We start from the raw sequence: 22,455 nt of genomic DNA on the forward strand, positions 1-22,455 counted from the left end.
GGAGCGCCCAGAAGTAAGCAGTAGTCGTTTGGACGTGTACAGGGGCGGGTGAGGGCTGGGGTGGTCGTCACTGGTCTCCCCCCAGCCCCCTCCATTGTCTTCCACAAAGCAAGGAATCTGCACATTGAAACTGTTGTGGGAGAGGAGAGGAGAGACAAGCGGTAGCTACCTCCCCCGGCACCTGCCCCTGCAGGCAGCGAAACCGTTTGCTCCCAACCTACCAGTGAGGACACTGAGGCCAAGAGACTCATGGATGTGTCCGTGGACCCTACGAGGACCTGGAAATACCAGGCAGTGAGGAGTTTTATGTGGTGCCAGTGCCTGGATGTGAACTGACGGGGTTGTTTGCCGAGGCACTTGACCGCGGGGCTCTCCGTGTAATGGTTGTGGATAGCAGAGTGGAGGGGCTCAGATCGCTGAAAATGACCACCCCGGACGTGTCCCTGGAGGACGGTTGTTCACGGGTACTTCTGGGCTCAGCACTGAAGCAGGGTTAACTCGCTTTGACTGCATGTCAGGGGCCGCGCGCTTCTCCCCAGCCCCCACCCCGCCGCGCTTGTGTTAAACACCGGCGTCTCATTTTCAGTCTCCCGTCCACACCCTGGGGGGGGGGTGTCTGTGTCTTTGATTCCCGTATCTTGCTTTGAATTGTAAGGATACTCAGAAACTTTGGAAGCCAAAGTCATTTTCCTAGACGTTCTTGCATAACACAGATACGTTATGCATATGTTAGTAGTGATGGTTAATCGTAGTAGAAGAGAGGTCAGTAACACTTGCTCTGTGCATCCCATGGCTTCACGGCTTTCCCAAAAAACTCTTTGTCCTCACGACCCGCGACGGGAGGACTCTTGCCATCTCTGTGGAGCGGGGAAACTGAGGCACCGGGAGGGTAAAGGACCTGGCGGAGCTGTGAGTGCAGAAGCAGATTTGAATCCAGGCTGTCGTGCTACACTGCTCTGCCCCCCCCCCCCCAGCTGGGTGCCCGGGGCAGGGAACGCCCCAGGGCAAGCGAGGTGATTTCCGGAACCAGGCCAGGGAGCAGCGTGGGGGCAGTGCTGCGGGCACACAGGCAAGATGACGTCTCAGGCGAGATGGGCATGGGCAGGTGACAGCCAGGTGGGTAGTCTGGACCGTTCCAGTCCACCAGCAGGAGCCAAGGGTGGAGCAGCCCCTAACGCTGGGAGGTTGGGGACCTGGGCAGGAGAGAGTGTCCACATTGCCTCCCGACTGCGCCCTCACTTGGCAAGCCCACGTGAGCCCTCCCGCTGTGCCGTGTGGCCGTGTGACCATTTCCCTCTCGTTCCCATCGAAGGTGGCCCTTGCAAGAAGTACACCACATCGGGCACCGTACGGAGCTCTCCGTTGAGATAATCGGGAATCGTGGATCTTCACAGCCCTGAGCGGTAGGTGTTCAGACAGCAGTCTCTGTACCCGAGAGGTCTGCCCTCAGATATCCCCCATTTTGGGGTGCCTTTCTGAATGGCCATTATCCGTTGAACTAAGAATCAGCACAGTACGAGAAGCCCCCTGCCCAGATGGGTGAAGGAGCCCCTGCTTTTCCTGCCACCCTTGGAGAACCCCCGGTGGGGCTCCATTAGGTGGTGGCGGCCACTCCAGGGCCACCTGGTCCTCCATAACCTGGCCGCCACTGATGGGATGAATGGTAGGCAGGCCCCCTCTGGGTTGTAGTCACCCAGAAATCTGGAACTCAGGTTAGCTTGGTGGTAGAGGTGATGACTGATGGAAAGTTCCAGAATGTTGGAACCCAGAGGGAATAAATGGAAATGGCAGCATCAGTAGAACCATGGCGGGGGGGATGTGTGGTTACAGTTGGTTTTCACAGTGGGGCCTTCCAGACATAGTCACGTGATCAGGGCCTAGAGCCAGGTGGACCCTGAGCTATTCTCTTTGTTCTTTAAGTATTTAGTTCTTTTCCTTTTCTCTTTTTCTCTCTTATTTTCTAGTTAGCTTCTGGTATTACTGCATTGGGGCTCAATAAAGGCCTCAGGAATGCTTCCAGTATTTTCGAGTATTCCTTGGTTACTTGCACAGCAATTGCATTTTCTCCAGGACAGGGAGTTTGACGCAGGTCGATGAGATTAAGCTCCTCGATGATGTTGTGGTTTATGTCGGGTTTTATTTAGGTTGGGTTTATGTGGTTTATGTGTGTTCCGCGTGTGGGCCCATCGGATTTCGAGAGCTGGGCTCACGTTCCTGGAGGTGACCGCGGTTCCGCCGTTTTCTCTGGACGACCGCTAACGGTTTCGGTGAGCATGATAACCAGACCCTTTTGCCACTTTGCGGTTTTCGTTTTGTCGGTGTAAAATTCCTCTTTTGTGTGTGTTCGACATTTCCGGTCCCGTTTTCTGGGTCGTTTTGTTTCTGATGGATTTCACGCCGCGCGTAAGCCATTCGCTGGCGGATGGACCGCCGCTGGCTTTGTCGCCACCTGATCTTTGAAGAGTTTGCGTCTCGGCCCACTTGGCGAGCTCCTTCTTCCGGACGCAGGGTTACGCCAAGTCCTGGGGCTCTGGTCTACTTAGCTCGAAACGACACGGAGAGCGTTTCCACCGAGGTCATGACGTATGTCGGGACTGCGTGCGGTTCTCGTGGACTGTGCCCCGTGGGCCACGTGAGAGGCTTGGCCGGGCTCCCGTCCGCCACCCCTCCTCTTGTTTGGGCCCCCGGCCCAGTTTTCACCGAGAGGCGTGACTTGTGTGTTGTTGGGTCCGCCGATCCTGTCACCCGGGTTTCGCTGTGTGGAGATTCTAATTAGTTGGGTTTTCCAGTGCTGTGTGCGTCTGCTTTTGGTTTGGGGCATTTAATGCCTTCGTCTGGGGGTGCCTCTGGGATGTGGCAAGGGTCTAGGTCCCAGCCCCTGCCCCGGTGCTCAGAAGCCCCCTTCTCTGTATTTGGGACGTGGCGTTGATATGTGTGCTGGTGGGTTTCTGTGGGACTCCACAGTCGCATCACGTCCCGTGCGCGCTGACGTCAGCTGTGAGCCGTGTGGCTCTGTGACCCCGGGCGTCCCCCTTGTTCTAACCATCCATCCATCCATCCATTCGTTGATTCCCCCAGCGAATTGCACACTGGTGGCTTCAGCCTGCCGGGCCACGGTTCACCCCACGGCCTTTGCGTTTTCCCAAGAACTGGAAATACGATCTGGCCTGCAGGTCGCCGAGGCCTTCCTGGCTTTGCAGAGTCAGCCTAAACTTTTCGGTGTGGCCTGCTTCCGGGGACTGGCAGGCTGGTGTCCGAGCAGTTGGATCTCTGACCTGCTCTTGCCTGCATCCGCCAGGCCCCGCCCCCAGATTCCACGGTGGTTCCCTAAGTGATGCGCGTTAGTACCCCTGGGCTTTGCTTTTTGCTGCTTTCCCGCCCAGCGGGACCCTCTGCCTGAGGCCTTAAGGCTACATGCTGCCCCACCCCCACCCCCAAACAGGGACCCTTGGCGCCTTACGTCTCAGTGCCAGCTGCATTGGTTCAGAACTCAGAAGTCGCCAGCATTAGCACCGAGCCGGCACAGGCGCGTTCCTTACTTTGTTTTTAAGTTTACTCATTTTGGGGGGGGGGGGAGGGACAGAGAGAGAGAGGGAAAGAAAGAATCCCAAGCAAGCTTCACTGTCAGCGCAGAGCCCGACACGGGGGCTTCATCCTGGGAACCGTGAGATCGTGACCTGAGCTGAAACAAACGCCAGACGCTCAACCGTTCTGAGCCCCCCAGGCTCCCCACTTTTCCTCGAAAAAAAACCTCAGCAGATTTAAATTTTTTTTTTAGTGTTTATTATTTTTGAGAGAGAGAGAGACAGAGCACAAGCAGGGGAGGGGCAGGGAGAGAGGGAGACACAGAATCCGAAGCAGGCTCCAGGCCTCCGAGCTGTCAGCACCCAGCCTGACGCGGGGCTCGAACTCACAGACCGCAAGATCATGATCTAAGCCGAAGTCAAATGTTTAACTGACTGAGCGCCCCCCCCCCCCCCAGGTGCCCCTGAACCTCAGCAGGTCTAGAATATCACCTGTGAGGATTACAAACATTGCTCAGGTCCCTTCCCTAGAGAGTTAGTTGGCCCTGGGGCTGGGGTCTCTGTGTCTCTACATTTAAAAGCATCCTAAGGTGACTGTAGGCCCAGCTGAGAAATCACCAGGTTAAAGTGACCCCTCCCCCGTGGGAATACGCGTCTTGGTTCTCATTCCCAAGATGGTGTTTTTTCTAAACTTTTCGCGTGCCTAAATCTGTATTGTAGGAATAATAAGTGCTTTTGTAGCCATTCCAAGTACTACGGCCACGTAAAAGGTGAAAGTGAGTCTGGGCTCCAGGGCCTTGGCTGCTGTTCCTCGGGCAAGTGACCTTGAATGCCCTTGACCTCTCGGGCCGATTCCACTGAGCCGACCTGCATCGCTCGGGTTTCTGTGTCTGGATTCCCAAGTGCTGTTCAGTACAGTTTTCTTTTTTGTTTGTTAGCAGGGTCACTTTTGTCACGTAAAACAAGGGGAGTGGACGTTCTTTTTTTGTTGTTGTTTTTCCCCCGCTGTCTTCAGACCCGTCTTGCGGGTACCAGGCCCGACTCGCAAGGAGTTTGGCGCGTGTCGTCGTAGGGTGTGGCCGGACGCGAATTTCTTCAGAAACAACATGAGGAAACAAAAGAGGCTGTTGTGTACGACCTTCCTCGCTTGAACTTCTTTTTAATCGTGAACACAACCAAAAAAACCCCGCCTGATACGAAACTTGCCATCGTAATGGTGTTTAAAGTGTAGAGTTCAGTAGTGTAAAGCGTGTTCACACGATCGTTGCAACAGATCTCCACAACTTTTTTTGCATCTTGCAAAAGCGAAACGGACACTAAACCTCCCCAGTTCTCACCCCCCACGCCCCGCCGCCCCCGGGGACCACCTTTCCACCCCTGATTCTACTGACTGTGTTAGATACCCCCTCCGATGCGTGGAATCACCCAGTGTGTGTCCGTCTGTGACGGGCCTCTTTCACTCAGCGTGACGTCGTCCGGGTTCATCCGCGCTGTAGTGTGTGACGGATCTCTTTTCCCTTTCAAAGCGGAACAACGTTCCACTGTGAGGACGGACCCCGTTTGCTTCACGCGTTCGTGCACCCGCGGGCACGTGGTTGCACTTCTTGGCTCTCGAGCGTAATGCTGCTCTGAACCTGGGTGTGCAAAAATAGCTTTCAAGACCCTGCTTTCCGTATTTTGGGTGGCATACCCAGAGGTGGGATTGCTGGATCCTATCGGGTGGTTCTCGTTTTAATTTCTTTAAGTTATTATTTTGTTTTATTTATTTTTGTTATTTAGTTTTGAGAGAGAGGGAGACAGACAGTGTGAGCAGGGGAGGGGCAGAGAGAGAGGGAGACACAGAATCCGAAGCAGGCTCCAGGCTCTGAGCTGTCGGCACAGAGCCCGACGCGGGGCTCGAACTCACGGACCGCGAGATCATGACCTGAGCCGAAGTCGGACGGCTTGACCGACTGAGCCACCAGGTGCCCCTAAAGCTAATTAATTTTAGAGAGACAAGAGACAGAGAGGGTGAACAGAAGAGGGGCAGAGAGAGAGGGAGGGAGAGAATCCCAGGCAGGCTCCACGCTGCCAGCACAGAGTCCGACGCGGGGCTCAAACTCACGACCGGCAAGATCATGACCTGAGCTGATGAACCAAGAGTCGGACCCTTAAGCGACTGAGCCCCCCAGGCGGACCCTAGGTTTAACTTTCCGAAGCACTGCCATCCTGTTTTCACGACGGCTGTACCTTTTTCCATTCTCCGCACCAGGACGCCAGTGTCCCGGGTTCTCCTGTTTTCTGTTTCTGTATGTTTGATCGGAGCCGCGCTCACGCAAGTCAAGTGATACCGGGGGTTTATGATTTGCCCTCAGTGATTATTGACATGGAGTATCTTTTCATGTGCTTGTTGGCAGGTCTGCGGTTTCCAAGTGGCATTTATTTACTTAGATTTTCCATAAAGTGCTTTTGACAAGCCCTTTTTATAGGTACTTTATGGTACACACGGTTGTGGTAAAGACGAAAACTCTAGTGAATCGTCCTGTGTGTCGTCCCATCACACAGTAGATTGGGGGGGGCTTCTTTCCTTCTTTCTTTCTTTCTTTCTTTCTTTCTTTCTCCCTTTCTTTCTTTCTTTCTCTTTTCTTTCTTTCTCTCTCTCTTTCTTTCTTTCTCTCTCGCTACTCTTTCTTCTTTCTTTCTTCTCTTCTTTACTCTTCTTTCTCCTTTCTTTAGTTCTCCCTTCTTTCTTTCTTTCTCCCTTTCTTTCTTTCTCCCTTTCTTTCTCTCTTTCTTTCTTTCTTTCTTTCTTTCTTTCTTTCTTTCTTCCTTTCTCTCGTAAGAGAGAGCACGAGCTTGAGCAGGGGAGGGGTAGAGAGAAAGGGAGAGAGACTCCCAAGCAGGCTCTACATGCCAGCGCAGAGCCTGATGTGGGGCTCGAACCCCCACAAACCATGAGATCATGACTGGAGCTGAAATCAAGAGTCGGAAGCTCAACCCGCGGCGCCAGCCAGGCGCCCCGGAACCTTATTTCTGAATAGATCATTAGAAGAGGAGTTTCTTCGTGAAACGAGGGGAACAAGCCTTCCCCTGGCATCGCTCCCAGAGAGCCACCTTCTCTTCCCCCTTGCAGATTATTTAAGAACCTATGTAACGAAAGTCCACTGCGATGAGCAACCTCTAAAACACCCATGTGTCCCCGGGGACCTGAAATCTGAGACTAAAGGCCACCCAGTGACTGCAAAGCTTGGCCCTTCATTGTCTGTTCTGTTAGGAGCGATCCATGCTAATCATAGATTTAGAAAACGCAGCCTGCGGAAGAAATGAAACTCCTCTGGACTCCCGGTGGCTCCCTCCCTGCGAGATAAATCACTAGGACGTTCTCAGAAGTAGGGCCATCGTGCTCAGTCCTGCAAACCTGCCTTTTCACTCCGTGGCCATGGGAACAGCGTTTTGCTGGCCGCACTGACGTCACCGCGTGCCATTCGGCGATATTGCCGCCCTGGCGTCGGGTTGGAATGCTCTCTTCCGGGCGGGTGTTACTGGTGGAACCCTTGACGACCCCTGAGTTGACCGCCCCCTCCTGTGCGTGCCTGGCCAGTCTTGCCCGCTGGAATGGGTGCCCTCCCTTGGCATAAGTCCTTCAGCACTCTCTCCGTGCTGAAGTCAAGCCAGCGAGGCATTGGTGACCACCCTTTACGTGGCAGGCACCGGTCTGGGAGCCATTCTAGCTTTGGGAGAAGAAATACACAGTTTGAGCCTTCTGGAACAGACAGGAAATGCTTTCTCGCACTTCCCTCAGCCCTCCCGCCCTTTCTACAGCCTGCATTTGGGACGACTGCAGGGGGCACTGCCCCCGTAGACTGCGAGCCCTTTGCCACGTGTTTTTCCGGGTCTAGGTTGACAGGTGCGGTTGGGAGACTTCTCCTGAGCCTCTGACAAGGAATGTTTTCCGTTATCGTGGGTCAGCGCCTCGCCAGCCCCGGGAACACTCATTCAGAGATCCCCGAGAATGGTGACCTTGGCCCGCAGTGCTCCCCGTGAGACACTTCGTTGGGCCAGAGCAGGTGGGGTGGCTCAGCCTGTGTTTGCACGGCTCTAAGCTACCAGTGATCCCTGACTCACAACTTGGAGGTGGGCCACCTCTGGGATCTTCGGCCTGTCTGGGCCCCGAGGGCTCCTGCCTTGGTGATGGGCTGGCCCTGGATGTCAGCGTGGCCCTTGGGTGCTTGAGGAGACTGGGGGCTCCTTCCCTCACTGGCATGGGATTTCCTGGCTCAGAAAAATCTCAGGGATTCGTGGCCGGGCACAGCTTCTCCAGCTTCTCTCTACCTCCTCCCTCCCCGTGGCGCCCCGTGTGTTCACTGGTGGTGCTGGGGTGCTTTTTGGCTGATGAGTGGGAGGCGGGAGGGAGTTAGGTGGGTCCTAGCCAGTCAGTGCGCCCACACTGGAGGGGATACAGTTCATCTTTAGCCACGGCAGGCCTGCCCGTCCGGGACCACGTGGCGATTTGTAACGGGGATAATCATAAAGCTCACCCTGATTGCAGGCGTGTGTGGCATCCTCGGGCACACATCTTGGCCTGCCCCTGGGGATAGGCCGCGCGTGGCCCAGCCAGCAGCTGCCTGGCACTTTGCGGAGTTTGGGGCCTGGAAAGGGGAAGGCCGGGGGGTAGGGTGCAGGAGCTGAACTGTCACCACCCCGAGGAGCCTCGGGCCACAAGACTAAATGTCATGTGGTGTCCTGGAACAAAAGAAAGACACCGGGAGAGAAACCCCAGGGACATCGGGTAAAGAACGGACTTGGTTAATTATAATGTATCTGCGTCAGGGACGTTGGACAAATGCGCCCTCCTCACGCGAGAGGTCAGTCACCGGGGAACCCAGGTGTTGGGCAGTAGAGGGCAACTCCCTGCGTTTTTCCCCAGCTTTTCTATAAACCTAAATCTAGTCTGAAAAGAAAGTTCATCTTTAAGAATAGACAAGAAGAGCGGCAGAGAAGCGAGGTGGCAACGGCGGGGTGGCCGGGCTGGCCCTCTGCCCCCGTGTCTGCCACGCCTCCGCCACGGTCGGTGTCAGCATGAGGGTGTCCTGCCGATGCCGGCCAGTGGTACGGGTGCCCCTGCCAGGAGGAGCCCGGGGCCCCCGCACCCCGGCCAGAAACGGCCCTTCTCTACAAAGCCAAGTGCAGTGGGCCCGGACCGCTCCGGGTCAGGCCGTGGCCTGTCTCTCTCCGTCAGCACATTCTTTGTTCTCCCGGACCAGACGTTTAGAGGTGAGCTGCTCTCCTGGCCAGTGAGGCAGCTGGCTTCTAAACACAAACACGGATCATCTTTTTGCCAGGTGAACTTGAGAAAGGTAGCAGAGCGGCAGAGACAATGGGCCCGTTTATAAGCTGCTCTGAAAATCGGAGTCCAGAACATTGGGCTTCGTAGCGAGCACAGGTGTTGGGGGCCAGAGCCCCGCTGGTCCTGTTAGCATCTCGGGGTCGATGCACGGAAAACAGGGTGAGATTGTCTCTTGTCTGTGTGCACAGAGTACACACGGCCGCTCTGAAGGGTGTGCTCCTTGAGATGTTTTTGGTTTATGCAGTGAGTCGGGGTTCAGGGAGCAAGCAATGTTACATTCCAGCTGCACACGCGTGCGCACACACGCACACGCACACACGCACAGACTTGTGGTGCACAGGCTCACAGGCACAGAGTTTGGAGTCTTAGGCAAGAAGTCTTTCTTCCAGGACCCACCTCGAGGAGGGCGGGTGGACAGAATGCTAGTCTCCGGCTGGACCCGACGTCTCCCAGCCCAGCGCTTCTCAGATCTTAGGTGCTCTGGAATCACCCCGGGATCTTGTTAAAATGCAGATTCTGGCACAGAGGGCCTGGGGTAGGTGCATTTCTGACCGGAGACTGCGCTTTGAGTGGCCGGGGCCTCCGCGATCAGCAGAGTCTCAGTCTGGGCTCTGGGCTCGCGGTTGGCGTGGCATTGGGAGGAAAGTGGACTAGTGCTTCACGCTTTGGGGCCGGGGCTGAAATTTTGCCAGAAGGGTGAACTGGGAGATAAGCCTGACCGTGCGTATTGAGGGACAAGATTCGGCGAGAAAGAGACGAGGAGGTGGCAGGGGGGTAGGGCAGTAGGCTTGAGAGCGTCACCAGGGGGCCTGTGTGTGTGCACCTGGGGTGCCGTCATCAGAGAATGACAGCTGTGAACACTTCTGTGGCGCTGACCGTGGGCTTGGTGCTGTTCCAAGTGCTTCACACATGCTGTTCATTCCCCACGGCAGCCCCGTGAGGGTGGGCCCCGTTTTGTGCCTGTTTTTTGAGATATGAGCGTTTCTGCTGCCCGCTGAAGCCCTGCAGGTAAGAGAGGGTGGGAGCTGTGCCCCTGAACGCTGGGGGGGTCCAACGTCTGCTTGGAGGTGCTCAGGTGGGACAGGTGGCCTTTCCCGGCCGATGCGTCGGCACTCCCGCGCATCAGAGCTCTCGGGCCCTGCGCTGGGTCAGTGCCAGCCACCTGGGAGCTTCTGGACTCCACCCTGCTCAGGGACGAGCACTGAGGCCCCGAGGGCTCCCGGGAGGCGACCTAGAGCCGGGAGGGCGCCTTTAGGGTCCTGAACTGCACCGGGGACCCCTTCACGGCTGGCCGGGCTTTCCAGAAGGTCCTTCCCCGGCCTGCCTTTGCTTCTCAAACCCGGGTGTGTGTCTCTCCATCCCCGACCGAGATGGCGGCACTTTGCAGCTCAAACCACAAACCTTCCCCATCCAGTCCTGGAAAGAAGCTCGTCCAGATTCCTTACATGCTTAAGGTATGTGAGGGAAAAACAATTTTCTGGTCCCTTCTCTGGTAGAAACAGGCAGTGCGGTTTCTCCCGGAGAAGGCCTGGTGTTTAGGGGGCTGGACTTCCGGAAGTCTTTTCTCCCTTGGGTCCCTTCCTCCCTCTCAAGATGCCGTCGGGCTGCGGGACAGGCGTCCGGAGAACAAGGGCCACCGCCACCGCCATGGGCCTGGCAGGGGGTTCGCTTTGCTGCCCGAAGCAGTTTTGTCTCCCTCAGACGATCCATTTATGGTTGGCGTTTCTTTCACGCCATCTGGAGAGGCGGCCTTCGTTCACCCATTCACTCAACAACCGCCTGAGAGCCGGCTCTGACCAGGGTGCGGAGGGCTGGCCCCAAATGCACGGTCCCAGGCGCCGTCTCTCCTCTCAGCCCAGACGCTCTGGCCCGCAAACCCCGGAGGTCAGGCTGGCACACGCTCAGGCCACTTGTGCCCGCCGACCAGTGCCGACCCGTGCGGGAACTCTGGCTGGGCTGGTTCCCTTGCTGCAGACGGCACGTCTCTCTTCTGTAAGCCTGCGTAGAAAGTTCTTTTGTTCGGCAATATTGGCATGACTGAATCGATGCTGCAGCCAAACAGGATGTGGTCTGGGTGGCTCCCAGCTTCCAGCCATCGGTGGTTCTTGTTGCAGTTGCCTCAGGAGGTAACACCCACGGCCACCGCCGCCACGGCGGAGCACAGGGCACTTCAAGGCCCTGGAGGGGAGGCCTCCGGTCTGATGCAGGGAGACTGAGTTCTGCAGCGCCTCTGACCCCGCCTTTAACTGCAGGGAAAGGGAGTTGGGGGGAAGACGCGCGGGGCCAGTTCTGAGTCATAATCCAGCCTTGGAGGAGAAGGCTTCCAGGTAGAGCTTGGAGGCCTTGACACTTAGTTTGCTGGGAGGGGAGACGAGGACTTCCAGGTGGGCCTCCCTTCTAGGTCGAAGCTGGTCTGTTTCTTTGCAGGGCGGGGTGAACAGGAGGCGGCTGTAGTGTGCGGGGCACCTGTCCTCCCTCTTCCATGAGGTGCCGGAAGGCCGGTGCCCTGGTCCCTAAATCTTGAGAAGATACAAAGAACGCTTTGGGGGTGTGAACAGGAACTCACAAACGCAATGAGCGGCCTGTATAGACCTGTAGCCACTACCCAGGCCAAGACAATAGAACTTTACCTTTGAGGTCCCCGGCCCCTCCCCCCGTGCCAGTGTGTTTTATCCAAGATAGCGTAAGCGTTCAAGTGGCCCCCTAACCTGAACTTTGTGGTTTCTCCCTGCTATTATAGTCTTTCCACATTAGCCAGTAAACGTTGGGTCCTTAAGCACTGCCCTCTGGTTTTCACATCCGTAATGTTTGTATTGATGGAAGCATGCACGTTCTGTTCGAGGCTGGCTGACCCTAATAGGGTCCCAGTCATCCCCACCTGGGATCCACGCCCTTGGCTCATCCCTCCCCTGGTGTGGCTGGCCCGGCAACCTGCTTCAGACAGATTCTTCCGGTGATGGGTGCCATTTAATGATAAGGTTACCTAGATTCTAACTGCTGGATAACAGCCTTTATCTCTGCTTGCTTTGATAAAGTAGGATGCCATACAGAGAAGCCCACTTGGCGAGGACCCGAGGCCTTTGGTCCAGTAGCCAGCAAGGGGTTGAATGGCGCCAGTAAGTACGTGAGCATGGACGGGGGCCTCCAGATGAAGCCCCTAGCCCTGGCTGACGTCCTGAGTGTAGCCTGACGTCACAGCTGAGCCAACATCTGGATCCCCGACCGCAGGAAACCACAAAATAATAAACATGTGTAGTGTGGGTGTCATTTGTTACGCAGCGCTGGCTAAACTGATGTGTATTCTTCTGAGAGTTCCTTTCTGGCTGCACAACCGTGTCCCTGAGGGTTTCACCTGTGCTGTGATAACCTATAGCTGTAGTTTATTGACTTTTTACTGCACTGTGGTTTTCCACTGTATGTTAATACCCTAGTTTACTTACTCGCGGGCACCAGAGCGCGTTCACAGCCCTTGCTGTTACAGCCTGCATGCAGATGCCCATCTCTGGGAGCCGTCTAGCAAGGGGCCAGCGTCACTTCCCGCAAGCACTGTTCGGGTCGTGGTCGTTCGGTTTGCTCCACACCGCCACCATTGTCCCATGTTGTGTGACTTTTCATTTGGGAGGAGGTCTGATGGAAGGGAGAGGGCATCTGATTTGCTTTAATTTATGCTTTCATGACTATAGCTAATATATTAATGTTTATTGGCTTTTCTGGTTTCTTCCGAGGTGAAGGTCCCTTTTCAGGGTTTTTAACCCATTTTCCTTATTGGATTGCAGGATATCTTTGAATTTTGCTGGAGAATGAAACTTTCTTGGCTTTGAGTGTTGCAAGGGTTGCTTCCCAGTTTGTTACTGGGCCACAGGGGCTGTTAACAGTCCCATAACGTACATTCTGAAAACTCTCCCGAGGGGATAATCTGCAGCATTGCTTTGGAGGGTTCCACTTCTGGCCTGTGGTCCAGTCTCAGGGCCATGGCTGTGCCTGTGAAATTAGGCTCCTGGTCTGGGAGTACTTTCCTGTCCAAGGAGCTCCTGTCAGTCTCTGTCATTCTAGAGAAATCCGTGAGTCAGTGCTGGGACCCGGGTTCCATGTGCGCCGCCCCCCCCTCCCCCCGGCAGGTCTAAATCCGCATTTTTCTCTGCGGTCCAGATTGCTCCGCATGTGGGTCTGGGGAGAATGTGCCCCGCGTGTTTAGAACGAGTGCATTCCTGAAGAAAGTTAAAGTTAGAGAAAGCGGCTGCATTTCCTGCCATTCAGTGGCAGTTGGCTTGTGTTTGTTGCACAAGGATTTTTTCTGGTAACAATCTGTAGTCTGTTTCTGGTGGAATGGGAGGCGAAGTCATGATTTTGGGATGGAGGTGATCTGTTCCATGGCGATCTTTGTTGCCGGAGAGCGGCTGTGTGTTTGTGAGCTCTTGCAGATGATGCAGGAATGGAAAAAATATTAATGGAAAACAACCCTTTCCTCCAGCCGGCAAGAATTATTTTATTTTTAACAAAGTTCTTTAGTGGGAAGTTACTATCTGGGAGCGCACCTCTTTGTTGGTGAAGTCTGGCAGGAGTGGCCCTGGTGGGCTTGGCCGCCGATTGCCCTCCTCCTCCCACCTCTCCCCTTGAAGCGAGCCTTCTTGGGAAGTCCCATCTGGCACAACCTGGAGTGGCCACCCCGCCACCCCCCACCCCTGTAGGGGTGCTAGGTTTAGCAAGTAAAAATGCACGACATCCAGCTATATTTGACTGTTTGGGACATACTTACGCTAACAAAATTGTTCGCTGCGGATTCGAAATTCACATTTAATGGGATGTCTCTGGAGATCCACTGTGTGTCCTCTGCCGATCCCATGCCCCCTGAGCCCCGGCTGTGCTTGGCAATCCTGGATCTTGGTCTCTCGTGGTGCCTGGGCCTCTCCCAGGTACGGAGAGGACATCACCTGCTCGTGGCCGACTGGCTTGTGGCACCTGGGGACACACCTTTGGCTTCCCCAGCTTTGCTCCGTCCTCCTGCCGGCCGCTGTGGGCACCGAGCTGAGGCTGGGAGTCACAGAGATGCCTTAGGGCTCACAGCCTGTCCAGTGGCGGCGGGTAGCTCGTAAACGCAGAGTCGGGTTCTGCCTGCTGGAAGGCGCAGGAGCGAGAGAGCCTGGAGGCATGTAGCACCTTCTGGAGAGCCGGAGTGCTCATCAGACTCACCCCCAGGGAACAGGGAGGAGCTCACGTGTGCGGGAGGCCCCGGAAGTGCCACCCTCTAAGTGGGGGGTAGGGGGTGTGCCAAGAGCTGAAGTGACAGGCTTTGTCGGGGGGAGGGGGAGGGGCTGGACCCTGGGTTTATTATTTCTTTTGGCGGGCAGGGCAGGGCCTGGGGAGGCTTTCGCTACTGGAGCAGGCGGGATGTGTGCGTAGGAGTTTAGGGTCAGGCGGTGGAGCTGGTCAGTGAGAGGAATTGGCAGTGGGCGCTAAGGAGGCTGGGGGTGACACGGGGCCAAAGCGGGGAAGAGCCTTGGGATGGCTCCGGAAGGCCGGGCTCCACGCGGGCAGGTGGCCGGCAAGCAGGGCACCTTGTGTTCAGGAGCCGGGGAAGCGGGTGAGGCGGGCGGGCAGGTAGGTGTGCGGAGGACGGGGCGGCTGGGACCCCTTGGGAGGCGGGTGATGAGCTGCTCAACATCAAACGGCAGATCGCAGCCACCTGGGGGACTTTCTTTTACTGTCAGGCGACAGGTCCTGGTGATGGAGCGTCGTCCCCGGGGGCCAGGCGCAGGCCTGGGGCCGGCGACTCGGCAGTGAGCGGACAGGCGGCTCCCGCCCCGGGGGCCCAGCCGGTTAGCTGCTTACAGAGACGGCTGCTGGCTCCTCCAGGGGCTCCCGGAGTGTCCACCGCGTGCCAGCTGTGTTCCAGGGCGTTCCGGCTGAACAGGATGAGTCCTGCCCTTCGCGGAGCATTTTTCCTCCGGTTGGAAGAGAAAGGAAATAAACAAAACAACAGCACAGAAGTCTAGAGTGATCCGCGAAGCCAGCCGAGGGGGCCGGGGGGGTGGAAGCGTGCTGGTTTGGGTGGATATGTGGGAGCCTGAACGACGGGCCCCCCGAGATAGTCCTATCCTCATCCTAGGACCTGTGAGGGTGCTTTAAATGGTCAGAAAGGGACCTGGCAGATGTGATTATGGAGAGAGACATCGCCCTGGATTCTCCTAAATATAATGTAGTGGACAAGTGTCATTTTAAGAGACAGGCAAAGGGGATCTGACCTTAGAGAAGGCCTCGTGATGACCGAGACCAAGATCGGGGTGGTGGGCTTTGAGGATGGAGGAGAGGGCACAAGCCAGGAATGCAGGTGGCCCCTCGAAGCCAAAAAAGGCCAGGAGACAGATTCTCTCCTTGGAGCCTCCAGAAGGAACGGAACCTGCCATTGCCCTGACTTTAGGACTGGTTTCAGATTTCTGACTTCCAGACTGAAAGCGAATGAGGTGGTGTTTAGGCCACCACGTCTTGGGGGGTCGGAGGAAGCGACATTTGAGCAGAGCCCTGAATGCGGCGACTGAAAGTCACAGCTCATGGCACTTCCAGAAGGCTGGGGTGGGCGTTCCTGCTGGTGTGGGCTGGGCTGCGGGGCCTGACCGGGATCCAGGCCCAACTTAGCGTCAGGAACTCCTTGGAAGCCATGAGCTCTGATGGCCTTGGCCTCCAGCCTGCACGTGAGCCACAGCGAATTTATTTTAATGTGAAAGGTCAGTTGGAGTACGAGGACCCTTTGCGTTTCCCCAGTTTAGCTGAATATAAATGTATCTTATTAATGGAATGGTGGTGGAAAGGAAAAGTTTGTTTCACATTTGCCTTGTGTTCTGGTTTGGGGACCCCCGAGTGCAGAGCCTGAGGTAAGGACTTGGGGACCGGTAGCGGGGAGCCAGGAGTGTGAGTTGAGAGCGGGGATAAGCAAGTGCAAGGTGAGTGAGTTTCTGAGCTCATGGTCATCGTGATGCTGGGGCTCCTTCATGCTGGGGACCGTCCTAGGAACCATGTGACTATGCCATAGAACCGTTCCTTGGAGGACAGGAGGCTGGGGCACTGACCCAGGGCCGCCCCAAGGAGCGTGTCCCTCCAGGCTGAGTGACGGCTGAGGCCTGGGGTGTTGCGATTGCACCTGTCCGTTTGGAGAGCATCTTTTCAGCACAGCGAGGGGGCAACAGATCCAAATACTGTGTGGCCTTCGTGTAGTCTAGACTTGGTGACGGTTCCCTGGGGATGTGAGAAAGGCTGATAGTTGGGCTCCCTCCAGCAAGAGCCGAGACAGCCAGCAAGGTCTGGCTTAATGACTGTCGGCCATCAGTGTGACAGGATGGTGTTCCAAGGATCATCAGAGAAGCTTCAGATGTGTGTGGAAATGAGGGCGCATGGGGATCACGGGCCGCACACCTGCAGAAGGACTTCTGTGCCGTGTGCCTGGCGTCCTCCCTTGAGACCTGCTGGGTGGCGCCTTCTCTGTGCCCCAGCAGCCCCTTCCCCTCCGAGGAGTCCTTGCTCCTCGTTCTGCGCTCGGACGAGGACTTTGTCTCTCCGTGTCTTCCGTTTCCAGCCTCGAATTTCCCTACCTGCTTTCTCTTCCTTCCAGCTCCAGGATGCAAAACCCCAGTTTCTTACTTACCTCGCTGTCCCGCTGTGCTTCACGAGGAGGCAGAGGCCCAGTGGGATCTTGGAGACGACAGAGTGGCCGGTTGACCCTCGAAGCTCGTGTCCCCCAAACCCGAATGAGCAGCAGCCCCCGAAGCTCGAGCCGCGTTTATAGTGGTGTTACCTCTCGTGTTTAATCGGTGGTTTGCTGATCAGGAAGGCAAGCGGAAGCAGGTTCCAGAGCAGTCCCTGGGCGGAGACACCGATCATACGGTGCAGGTGGCTTTGTTGGGGAAGTGCGAGACGGCAGTGAGAACCCACCTTTCACGCCCCCCGATGACCACCTGGACTGCTGCGTTCTGACCAGGACCCGGTTCCACACGTTCACACCTGTCGCTGGGAGCTGGGGGGACCAAGAGGGAGCTGATGTTGCACACAGCTATGCCCTTTGCCAGCCTTGCCGGTGGGCAGGGGGGCACGGTGGTCACCCAGCCCCGTGCCCCAAGGGAGACCTTTCCCGGGTGGACACCGCTCCGGTGGCTTTTCCAAGTTTGCAAGGTTTTCTAACTCTTTCTTTTTTTCTTGTTTGAAGATTGCGGGGTTTTTTTTTGTTTGTTTGTTTGTTTTTTAAGTTTAATAAGTAGGATATTCCCCGAGGATGGGGACTGCTTTACATTTCGGGATAACAATGTTGCGTATCTCAACAAGGAGATCTAGAAACTGCAGATTCATTTCGGGTAAATATTTAAAACTACAGAATGGTCCTCTTGTCCCATTATTTGGGTCTCGGGCTTCAGAAAATGTTTATTCCAGTCAGTGATTCTGTCACTGACCCAGTTTTTATATATGCTTCGCGGGTGTGGCTTGTTATCTGCGGAGGGGAGTGGTCTGTGATATGTAGTCAAATTTAACGAATTATGAATCATTTAATGCCCCTAGTGAGTATCCTGCCCTTTGCTCCCCCGCTCTGCTGGGCTTTCTAAACTGTGGGTGTTTCCACGGTCCCCCGCGGCGAGGCTGGCGGAGGCCCCCGGGCCCCTTTACGAGGCTGAATAGCGGAGGGGGCTCTCGAGGGCCTTAGTCTGGGATGAGTCAGGCGTGGAAGGGAACTGGAATCGGTGGAAAAGCCGACCCCGGGGGGCTCCAGCTGCATTTCTCCCTCTTGTCTCTTTCACTGTTGCTGAGGTGACAGGTTGCCAGGGTGAAGGTTGGACCCCAGGAGGGAGAATCCGAGAGGTCAGGCGGCTGGCGGCCCTGGGCTCTCCCTGCCGTCGGGGAGGGGCGAGCAAACACGGAGGGCGCCCTGGGGGAGGAGGTAGCCGTGGGGTTCTGGAACAAAGCCCGAGTCAGGTGATTCCCCGCGCTGCCCACCGCTGAGGCAAAGGGGTGAGACTTCCCACGGTCACAGCATCCGGACAGAGCCAGGACCCGAGTCCCTGTTCTGTGTCTGACAGCGTCCAGGTGTTCAGCACACCAGACTTCGACTTGCGCCCTCGCCCAGGACTTACTCCTGAACTCCCTTCGCCTCGTTCAAGCGGCCCATTTGACTTCCTCCTGCTTGAAAAGCCCTGAGAGGTGTTTTTAATCTTCTCCCTGCCTTGGAGACATCAGTCTTACCGCAGCCTGCTGTGTCCTCCTCTGTTGGCTTTGCATTTGACCTTTCTTCTGTGGCTCGGTCACGGGTGGCTGGCCTGGCACCAGAGCCTCGTGACCCCTGCTCTCCGCCACCGGACCTCGGCTCGGCCATCTAAAGCGTCCAGTCTTCGTTCTCCCATCTCGGAAATGGGCACAACGGTTCCTGCCTTTGCCCACCTCACGGTGTCATTGTGGGAAACAGCCAAGAGGCTGAGGGGAAGGTATGTGTGCAGCCATCATGCGTTGTTCCAGTGGTTCTCGAAGTCTTTTCCAGGCACCCGTCGCGTCACCATCACCTGGTGGAAGCCCAGCGGTCTGTTGTGGTGAGGCCTCCAGCGAGTCTGACCCGGGCTAGGAGGAGAACCGTTCGCCTGATGCAAATGTTAAACGTTAGGTTCTCACCGTCTATTTATTCCCCAGGCGTTTTGTGGGGTCTCTGCTCTTTAGTCGGCACCAAATATCTGGTCTTGCGCGTTCCAAAGAGGAAAAAGAAAAGCCTAATTGGACAGACTGTAGCATGGCACGGAGAGCCCTGTTTTACCCTTGAGGAAACCGAGGCGCAGACTCAAGTTAGGCCGTTTGCCCGAGGCCGTCCAGCTGGTGAAGGGCCGAGCTGCCCGTGGGCCCACGGACGTCCTGCATCCACGCGGCTGCCTTCCGCCACCCGGGCCGCTCCCAGACGCCACTCCCTCCCTGACTGGAGCTCGTCTCCCTCCCACTTATTCGGGGGAAAAGTTACGGGGGTCAGACTCAAAAGCCCCGGATGCTGCCCTGGGGAAGCTGTCTCCTTCATTGTCACTTGGCCAGACGCTGGACTTACACTTCTGGTCCCCCACGGGAAGCCCAGGATCACAAGCGGGTCAGATCGCCCGCGTCCTTACGTAACCACCCAGCAGGTAGAAAAGTTAGTCAAAGCCTGGAAGAACAACTTTCCTTTTTTTGTTTTTCTTTCTTTCTTTTTTTTTTTTTTAATGCGAAAGCCCAGGCCCACGCATCTTCCGTTGGGTGAAGGTCTTCTCCGAGCGAGTCTGAGAGCAGGGTCTGTTACGAACCACAGCAAACCCCCCTGTTTTCCGGCTTCAAGTCACATAACAGCACAAAGACGCCAGGGAAGCAGCCTGGGTCCAGTCGTCTTATTTCTTCCTCAGGTGTTCAGTGCCATCTCATTCGGCCACCTGCTCTTAAGCGATTCACCTTCATGGAGCCTTGCGGAATATTCCAGCTGATTTTCGTGGAAGCTGCCCTTGTGCACACTTGGCCATTTGTGTCATGTGATCGTTAAATACGGAAGATTTCCATAACAGGCCCCCCACCCCCCACCAGCTGCAACCAGAGGGGACAAAACCCAGAGGACGAGAGGCAGCGTCTGGCCACAGGAGTGCGAATCCACGTGTCTGAGACAGAGAGGGGACAGAGAGTGCCTCTGTCACACACACAAATGGAAGCCTCCCCCTGGGGAGGAGGGACAGCCAGACACGCCGGCCATCGCACACAGCGACCAACACGGACTTGTTCCCGCATCAGGTGCCCCGGAGGAACCCACAAGTCGTGGAGAGTGAACGGATGGACCCGTAAAGAAACCACCGTGGGTGGCTGGCGGTCTGTCTCAATAAACCCCTGTCCCCTTGTGCTTAATTTTCTGTTTTTTTTTTTTTAATTTTTTTGTATTTATTTATTTTTGAGAGCGAGAGACCCAGAGCATGAGTGGAGGGAGAAAGAGAGAGGGAGACATGGAATCCGAAGCGGGCTCCAGGCTCTGAGCTGTCGGCACAGAGCCCGACGCGGGGCCCGAACCCACGAACCACGATATCATGACCGGAGCCGAAGTCGGGACGTTCCGCCGACTGGGCCCCCAGGCTCCCCATTTGTGCTTAACTTTCAATACAGGTTTAATACAGGAGAGAGGAAAGGCTATTGCTTCTCGCATACCCTGTAAGACTTGAAATGTTGTGTAATTATGGGAAAGGTCCGTGAGCCGGGTCCCCATTCTGTGTGAGGAAAGTTCAGCACGTACATCAGGTGAGATTCCAGACACTTTCATTTGGCTCTGTAATCCACCACCAGGCTAAATACGTTGTCCGTTAACAGCGTCGAGTTTCAATTTGATAACATTAGATACAAAGGTCATTGCCCGTTACCAAAGTGCCACGTTTTCAGTTTTATTAATTGGTTATCTTGGAGTGGAATGGTGTTCTTCCATGACGAAAAGCCTGGGGTGAAGTCCACGGTCAGGCCAGGAGATCCCGCTTTGTCTTGAGGGTCACTTGCATAAAAACTACTGGTGTTGCCCTTGGGGGTCGGGGGGGGGGGGGGGGGGTCACCGCTGCCCTTGGGAGGTCAGGGATGCCTCCATCACTGAGGTTAGAGGTAGGTCTAGATAACAATTTTGAATTGATGAGTTTGCCTTTGGGCCAGTTCTCTCTCTGTTTCTGGCCACACCCCCTATTGTTTTTCTTTCCCTCCTTGTTGCCATATCTCCTCCTACCTACGATCTTGGCCAGCACGTCTGGCGTTTAGCCAGGCACCTGTGGATATATGCCCACTTCCCTTTGGCCTGAGCCAACCACGGCCTGGCCCTCTGCCCCATTGCGCAAGTAGGGCCGGGAGGGAAATGGGGTCGGCCGACTTTCCCCGTAGAAGGTCAGACAGTGACTATTTCCGGCTTCGTGTCCCCTCTCCAGCCCGGCTGCTGAGTCCTGGACGTACAAAAGAACTAAGGACAGAACGTACACACACGGGTATGGCTATGTTCAATGCAACTTGACTTATGGCCACTGCAACTTGCATTTCATAGAATGCTCACTCACGAAACATTCTTGTGTTTGTTCCCCCCAAACTACTTACGAATGTAAAAACATTCTTCGTCGTGGGCCACGCGAAGACAGATGCAGCACCGGATTTGGCCCTTGGGCCGAAGTTTGCCACTGATATAGGACGGGAATTTATCTGTTCTCTGCTTCCCCTCTTGCTCTGCTACTGTGGTCCCTTTTAGGACGGCTGTGTGATGAGGGTGAGCAGTTCCTGTCGTGGAGACACTCCCGAGTCCGGCAGGCTCGGGGTGCGAAGGTTCCTTCAGCACATGGCTCATACATGTCCCTCTTGGTGGCTTGGGAAACCTCAGCAAGTCTGTCATTCCCACAGCAGCCCTGAGGTGGACGAGAGGAATCATGGGAATTTCTTTTCCCGTCTCGCAGAGACGGTGTTACGGATTCCTAGGGCTGCTGTAGCCAAGTACGCCGTGGGTGGCTTAAGCACCAGAAATGTACCGTCTCACGGGTCTGGAGGTTAGACGTCTAAGATCGAGCATCGACGCACTGGTGCTTTCTGAGGGGGTGAGGCGCGTCTGTTCCACGTTTTCCCCCTGCTTCTGGTGATTCGCTGGCCATCCTTGACGTTCCTTGGCTTGTGGACACATCCACCGATCTCTGCCTCTATCTTCACATGGCGTTATCCGTGTGTGTGTGTGTGTGTGTGTGTGGTGTGTGGCGCGCATGCGCACCTCCAGATCTCCCCCTCTGTAAAGTCAGATAGGATCAGGGCCTATCCTAAGGACCTTGTTTCCTTCCATTCCCTCCGTAAAGACCTATTTCCAAATAAGGTCACATTTTGAGGTCCTGGGGGTTAGGGCAAGACTCCAAACATAGGAACGTGCGGGGCAGGGGGGCACAATTCCCATGTTACAACAGAGGAAATGGAAGGCCTGGCTGAGCGTCTTGTTGGTGACCGTCCTGGGGTGAGAATGTAGGACCAAGCTGTCACCTCTGTGTTGGTATGAATATAGTTTCCCATCTAAATGTCACAAGCCTCTTGGTATTCATGCACCCAGCCTTCCAGACCTTTTTCAAGTAGGGTAAACCCTCTGTACTTGCGTCTTCAGCCGAGACTGTAAGCTGCTAAAACAGCTACTGACAGGTGCCCAGGGACATTGGACTGTGGGCAAAGACACCTGTGTTTGGAGACTCCCCAGATCAACAGAATCTTGTGTATCCTCCGCATTGCTTTTTGACAGCTCGGTGGTTCTTGGGGATTCCCCTTAATTTTGTCCAATGACAGCGTTGACGTTTCTTGAAATAAAACCAGGGAGTGAGGCATCTTCCCGACTTCAGGACTTGATGCCCACTGACGAACATACATTAAGTCCTGTGGTTTCTTCTGGGGGGCCGTGGGGACTGGGGGGCCCACTCAGGCATATGGCCACTCCCTGGGGAGAGCAGCGCTTCCCCGAAATACCACACCAGCTCTCCTCCAGGAAAGCTGGTCGCTGTGCAGAAACCTGGGGCTCTCGGAGGGGTAGAGCATGGAGCTAGGGAGTTGGAGAGGGGCCAGCAGGTCCTGTCCACTCAGTCCATCCCCCCTGGACCTCCCGGG

At 55.7% G+C, this 22,455-nt stretch overlaps 1 protein-coding gene across 1 annotated transcript in view; it reads left to right on the top strand.

Moving 5' to 3' along the window:
• The window catches only part of SH3BP4 (SH3 domain binding protein 4), an 85,824-nt gene that overhangs the window by 12,064 nt on the left and 51,305 nt on the right, over nucleotides 1–22,455 (top strand). The window lies entirely within an intron of this gene.

Source organism: Lynx canadensis, chromosome C1, assembly GCF_007474595.2.
Source record: "Lynx canadensis isolate LIC74 chromosome C1, mLynCan4.pri.v2, whole genome shotgun sequence".
Taxonomy (NCBI): Eukaryota; Metazoa; Chordata; class Mammalia; order Carnivora; family Felidae; genus Lynx; species Lynx canadensis.